General features: G+C 37.3%; 1 protein-coding gene across 3 annotated transcripts in view; it reads left to right on the top strand.

Moving 5' to 3' along the window:
- The first annotated feature begins 303 nt into the window (after positions 1-303).
- The window catches only part of adcy7 (adenylate cyclase 7), a 66021-nt gene continuing 58993 nt past the window's right edge, over positions 304-7331 (top strand). For 2 of the 3 annotated variants that reach the window (XM_032560298.1, XM_032560296.1), the window contains exon 1: positions 304-429. The gene's annotated coding sequence lies outside the window, so the exon portion shown is untranslated. The remainder of the gene's footprint in view (positions 430-7331) is intronic. The other variant, XM_032560297.1, reaches the window with a different exon arrangement.

Genomic DNA, 7331 nt, shown 5'->3' with positions numbered 1-7331 from the left:
TTGACATCATGACTACCTAATTTTTTTTTAGACCAGAGTGAAAACTACTAAATTATTTTCCACTGATAAAACTCCACTTTAAAAAAAAAGAAAGATTTTTAATCAAAGCACAGTTTTAAATCAGTGAAACCTGTTCTTGAGGATGAAAAATACCAGAAATGTTTTATTCCCACTATAGTCTAATTGCTAAAGAAAGGGGCCGCATTCATTTAAGGACCGCCACTGGCCGTGGTAAATGGCGCACTCGGGCACGCGCGTGGGTGTCAGTGACAGTGATGGAGTGGAGGAGGAGCGAGCTTGCGGTGATGAGCGAGCGCGCGCAGTGCCTGATGAGGAGGAGCACGGGGACCATAACATTACGCGCTCAGTCTGTATCTCCAGTGGACAGTAATGTAGATTTATCCCCCCGGACGCTGTTGAGCCACGCAGGTAAGACCCTGAACTCGAAGTAAATAAATGAATAATTATTATTTCTCCACGTGAGACCTCATGATGAATGCTTTTTGTCCCACCGCTGAGAGACAGTTTGAGTCTTAGTTCCTCACTGCTGACAGGACGTTGCAGTTTGGATATATAGATTTGACTGTTTTAGAAATGAAAATGTTTTGCTTTTCTTTGGGTTTCACAACATGCTTTTGCAGTTTGACTAAGCCAGAAGTTCAACCGGTGTTTGAAAACACAAGCGTGCCAACGAGATTGTCGCTCTCAATGAACTTGGACATGAGTTGCGGGTTAAAATGTGGAAACGTGTGTTTGATGACACGCGGTATCTGAATACAGTATCAGGAACCTTTATCAGCGTTTCCCCCATTTTATCTAGCTTTTATCCCTTCTCCGGTAAAAACAGTATTCTCATGACTGTTGAGCAAAGCAGACGTGAAAGTATGCGCCTTCTCTCACTAATTGTGAGGTGTTTCCGTACCAAACGAGCATCTTTCTTCTGGGATGGACTTGATATAAACAAAGCAGCGAAATCTTAACGTCTTCATGTCGTTATCTTCTGTTTTCTTTTGCGATAGGGACCTTAAGTACCTTCTGGAGCGAAAGTTACAAAAATATTTTCAGCGTAAGACAGCGGTTCTTTTCCTCGTTGCAAATATGCAGAACTGCTACTGACGTGTGAGAGGCTGGTTTACAATGATTTCTTCATTTTCCTTTGCATCTCTGATAAAATTCCTGATGAAAAAGTTTAAAATGTCACCTCTGTGCGTTTCAATCAATTAAAATTTAATCGATGTTAATTTTTATTAGGAATTTAATTCAAACAACTTAATTCATATAGCTGTATTTAGTATAGTATTACATCATATAGATGTAACACAAAGAGTTATCGATTTCAAGGTGTTTTCATTGACTATAGTTTACAGATTGTTTCTTACACATTTGGAAGATTAAATTTGGCAAACTAATTGACCTTTTTTACCTGCATGAATTACTGCATTAACTGAATAAATTAACCCATGACTCTGGGAAACACTTTCCTTCCACTGAACTTTCCTTTTATATTTGCATATATAAAAGGACTGTATAGTAGCCACTATACAGTCTTCCCCTTAGTCGTGTAAGTTATTATGGGCATGACATAACATTTCTACTTTAAAAAGTTATGTCTAACAGTCTTATGTAATATTAAAATTATCTGAGAAATTTGATTTCGGTGTAAACCATAATCATAAAAGCCACAAAGCATAATTTTAGAAGAAACTGCCTCATCAGAGCACTGTATCCAAGCATTTTGAGTGAAAGGAAAAAGTGTGATTAAAAAAAAAGGCATTAATACCTGATTTTATGAACCTGCATGTGCTAGATAGGCCAGCAGCCATGTTGGCAAAGTCTCAAACTGTAGTTGTCGAGGGCCAGAGCCCTGCAAATTTTAGATGTGTCCCTGGTCCTACACACTTGAATTAAATGGCAAAACAGCCTCACTGGCATGCACACAAGCTCACATGGGTCTGCTAATGAGCTAGTATTGGAGCCAGGTGTGTTGAAACAAAGAAACATCTAGATCAGGGATGTCAAACTCCAGTCCTCAACGGCCACTGTCCTGCAGTTTTTAGATGTCCCACAGGTACAAAACACTGGAATGAAATGGCTTAATTACCTCCTCCTTGTGTAGATCAGTTCTCCAGAGCCTTACTAATGACCTAATTATTCTATTCAGGTGTGGTGCAGCAGAGGCACATCGAAAAGTTGCAGGGCAGTGGCCCTCTGGGACTGGAGTTTGACATCTGTGATCTAGAAGTTGCAGGACACCGGCCCTTGATGACTGGAGTTAGCTTACCTCATTTAGCAGGAATCTTCAGCTGCCACGTTTTGGATGTGTCCCTGCTCCAACACACCCGATTCAAATCAATGGTTAATGAATAGGCCTTTGCAAAACCTGCTGACATGGCAAGGATGTAATTCAGCTTTTTGATTCAGGCATGTTGGAGCAGGGATGCATCCAAAGTTGCAGGATGGTAGCACTCAAGAACTGGATTTACCAACTCCTTTCATATTGAATCAATTGTCAAGAGGAGGATTAATAATGTAGACAAGCTAAGGGACACTGTCAACTTAGTTTATTTATATATCAATGATTCACAACAAATGACATCTCAAACCACTTTACAAAACCACCAGATGAAATTTATTAACAAAAATAGTCATTTTAATCCAATCCTTTCGAAAGATTCAAATTTATTTACATATATTTTAGTTTGAACCTGGTTATAGAACAATGCATTTTGGTTTTTAATATCAGTTAGTAAAAAAGCTTGGCATTTAAGGAAACCAGGTAACTGCATAGGTAGAAATCCTTCCTGCTAAACATTAAAGTAACAAACAATTCATAGTGTGAAAGATTTGATTGTAATCTTATTTTTACAATAAAGCACTTTCTCTGGAAGTGTTCCTCTCCTGGCTAAAACAGCTGGTTGATTTGATGTCTATTATTCCTGTCATTATGTCACAGTAGGTGCTAGGCTGCAGTTTTATTGCCAGCTTGAAGGTAAATTCATTAAACGCTTATTTGAACTTAAGAGCCTGTTTCCTAAATGGATAGCACTGCTGTGTCAGTTTGGAATTAACCTAACAGTCAAAAGGCAACAAACAGGAAGTATTATTTTGCTTGTGTCACAATCTAGCAACAGACTTTATGTAACCATTAACTGCAGAACCTGTAAAGATAAGGTATGTATTACATTCAGGTTAGTTTGTAGTCTTTATTTCCTATTCTTCTAATCATTTTATTGCTTGTAGAAGAGAAGTGATCCTACATAGATTTTCTTTGTTAAATGTACATTGTTTTAGCATCTTCTTGACTTCTGTAAGATAGGATTGTGAGACAGGTACAATAGGTTTACCATTTATTTTTGCAACATCTCCTTTGAAATCTTTTTTTTTATATAAAGAAGACATTCTTAAAGTATGTTGGTTGAACTTTGCGAAAGCTGTTACTGAGTCATAAAAAGGTGTGAAAGAGAGATCATAAAAGCTTTGGGATCGATAAAGTGACAGGAAGTCTTGGTGCAACTTCTCCATGTAATTTGAAGAAGTCAGTTCAGGTTTTGTCAAGGCTAACACTTCACTTCAGGGTGTTTTTGTGAGTCTGAGAAGCCAATATTTGACATTTTCACAAGCTTGTTTTGAGGTTATTATGCTTCTTAAACACTGAATGAGAGCTACACAGCATTATATGGTCCCTCAAATCCAGTAAAAAGCAACTGTGTTATATTACCCTTTGGACCTAAAAATGAAAAATGTGCTGAACATATAGAGAGAAACATTTTTCTTATGGAGCACAGTTAAACCCAAATAACTTTAAAAGTTATTCTGTTGATTAGTGTCATTAAATTACTAATATAAAAATATTACAGCACTCTCCACACAAATGTGCTGTGCACAAATATGTGCACATATCTTGCACAGATATGTGTTACAGGCTTATAATAAATTAAAATTCACAATATTAATCAAAAAAATGTCCCCATACCTCCACACTGCAAAAACATAAACCAGGCATTTCTGGTCTAGTTTTAGTGCTAATATCTTAGTAAACTTGAAGTAAGACAAAACTAACTTACAAGTAACTTATTTTAGTAAGATGTAGATGCTAGTTTAAGTAAATAATTTCTTAATTTTGATGAAAAAGTACTTTTTCCATTTTGCGATTATATAACTTATAACAAGACATTTTCTCATGTTCTAAGTTAATTTATCTGCCAATAGAACTTTTTCATCAATATTAAGGAATTATTAATATTGTTTTAAGTTTGCTTACTTAAAACAAGCCTCTATATCTTGCTAAAAAGATATAGCAAGATATATTTTTGTCTTACTTCAAGTGTACTAAGATATTTGCACTAGAAACTAGACCAAAAATACTTGATAAGATTTTGTGCTTCTGCAGTGCAACCCTTAATTTAAATTCATTTATTTGGAAATTTTGAGAAACGGTTTATTTTGATAAAATCAGCTTTGCCACAATTGTTACAACTGTTTTAAAAATGCAACTGAAGTCTTTTCCTATGATTACTAATGTACTTTTTTAAATCAGATTATCAGGCAACTTCTGTTCAGCCATTTACGAATTACTGGTATGAAAGGTTTAACCCACACCACACCCCGTCTTCTTTGTTTCTAAAATTTTCCATCTTCCTGTTCATATAGTTTAGAGTCATTCAAATGAGAAAGCAAGGAATTTGCCAGGTTAACCGGAGTTTTCTCTAGTTGTTTGAAGCATTGACTAATTTAGTGCTGCCTCTCCCCTCTTGATTCAGCAGCCTGAAAAGGAGTCTCCTATACTTTTCCCTCACTTTACAAGATAAGAAATTTGAAAATATTTTTGGTCACCAAACATATGGACACACATGTTCTTATTAAAGCAGTTAACTACAGTTGGAAAATTGCCATTTCAGTATCTGTAAAGCAGCAGACTGCAGCCTAGTTACCTGAGCAAATAGTCTGATTAAAAAAACCCACTAAGCATTACTAAATATATCAACTTGACAATTAATAATGTTTTCTTCAAGTGCTTATTGTAGGTGTTTGCTCATAACTATGTATTGAAATCAATTAATAAATGTTAAGATGTTACATTGTTTTAGTAGCAGTAGGAGGATTAGTTGCTTTTCTGTTTAAGTAAAGTAAAACTGTGGTACTTTTACTCAAAGCTGTCATACCACAGGAGCCTCATAACGGCCCATACCTTTGTATGCTTGGTGGTCTGTGACCTCCTCTTCCTGGGGTATAAATAGGACGTGACACAGAGGTCCATTTCTCTCGGCCAGACTTCAAAGTGGGAAAAAAAATAAATAGAGAACATGCCATTCAAGTAAAGCAGATCTGGGATCTTTACAGGTCAGGGTTTATAATGCATCTGTCCCACCGTCACATATTGTTGAACTGGGTGCTTTGATCAGATCAGATGAGGTTTCAGCTTTTAATCGCTCCATTTGGGTTTGGTGAAAAAGCACAAAGTGTTCACTGTTAAGAACAGTGGAGGACCCATGATGCTATGGGCTGGTTTCACTTCCGAATATTCTGGAAAGTTTTTTAGAGGATGGTTAAAGATAGTTCCCTGTCTATGTTTGCTGCCAACTTGTGATGTGTTACAGAGGAAGGATAAGAAGAGTGATTTCTTTACACGGAATAATTTCCCTTCTTGATAAATGCAGTTAAAAGGGGCCCAATTTTTTAGAATTTTTTACTTAAGCTACTGCAAATAATTTTAAAGGGGCTATTATGCAAAATTGACTTTTTTAGCTTTATATTTTGTTATACTGTTATTGCCTCGTCATAAACAAACCTGGTGTGATGCTTTGATTCTAGCGCTTTTGCTAGTCCAGGGGGCCCCAAAGGGGTTCAGACTACATTCAGTCTTTCACCACTTCACACACACATTCACACACTGTAAAGTCTTTCAATGCCAAAGGCCATGTAGTGGAAAAGCTGTAATCTAAGTTATCATACATATGTGGAATTCACCATAGCCGTATGATTACGGTGCAGTAACGATTCTCAGTTTGACACAAAGGAAACCCTGTTGTGATTGTGCATGCTATTTGATTAATTTTACAGTTTGCTGAATTTAGACAGGGACCATCTGTTCAGAGCTGAGCAGTGTACAAAGTAACACAAAGAAAAAGAAAGCCCAGAAACAGATCGGTACTGTTCAGAGTTACGCCACTGCCTACAGCTCAGCGTTGTTTTGTGACAAGTCTCTTAATAACCAGTGGTCAGGTTGTTTTGTTTTTCTCCATCTCCATTAGACCGCATTAGATGACCAAGTAGGAGAAAGGCCACACTCAACAGTGAATGTTGGCACTGACTGTAAACATGAGGACTTATTTTTGAATGTTAAGCCACAAATGTTCACACTACTTCCTGATTTTGCTGCCATTCTCTTTCAACCTGTAAAGCTAATTTCAACAAGAAAATATGTTGTATGTAAACTCTGAAAAACCTAAACGTTCAACTACTCATGCATTAAGAACATGATGAACACAAGCTTGACTTGTGCTTGATGACTGTGACCTCAACAGGAAATATGGGGAACCTCCACCGGAAATGCAAATGCAACGTTTTGCAGGTTCTTTAGAACTAGGCCTGACACTATCCGTCAAGCTGAGGCGTACATGCTCTCTTTCTCCTTGCAATACTTGTGCCTCTTGGTGTTTGCTTAATCAGTACTTATGTTCCCAAAGCGACCCACATACGCAGAAGAACAAAATTTGAATGCATAGATACAGCCAGGAGTGGTCTGATTGTGATGTGATGCACTACGGTGACACAGACTTCTTTCATAAGATCATAATCATAGTTTTCAGCCATTGTTTACAACCTAATTTACCGCATCTTAACAGACCTTAACAAACCTTTGAGGCATTCAGATGGCTTTTTCTGGTGCAGAATTATGATGGAATCATATCAGTGACATAAAAGCTGTAGACCAGGTGTCTCAAACTCTAGTCCTCGAGGGCCGCAGTCCTGCAACTTTTAGATGTGCCTCTGCTGCACCACGCCTGAAAAGAATAATTAGGTCATTAGCAAGACTATGGAGAAGTGATCTACACAAGGAGGAGGTAATTAAGCCATTTCATTCCAGTGTTTTGTACCTGTGGCACATCTAAAAACTGTAGGACTTCGACCCTCGAGGACATTGCTGTAGACAATGCAACAGTCCCATTCAGACTGTAGACGCTTTGAAAACAGTTAATTATTATTGTATCCGAATTAGTACCACAAGGCAGTGGCACAGATCTGATCTCTTTCTTTTTTTTGTGTGTGAGGGTGAAAATATCAGAATTGGGTCAATTAGGCTACTGTAAAAAAGCCAGATGTAGGTCACA

Source organism: Xiphophorus hellerii, chromosome 4 (assembly GCF_003331165.1).
Source record: "Xiphophorus hellerii strain 12219 chromosome 4, Xiphophorus_hellerii-4.1, whole genome shotgun sequence".
Lineage (NCBI taxonomy): Eukaryota > Metazoa > Chordata > Actinopteri > Cyprinodontiformes > Poeciliidae > Xiphophorus > Xiphophorus hellerii.
The sequence above is the reverse complement of the archived record's forward strand: the minus strand, read 5'-3'. Positions and strand labels throughout refer to the sequence as shown.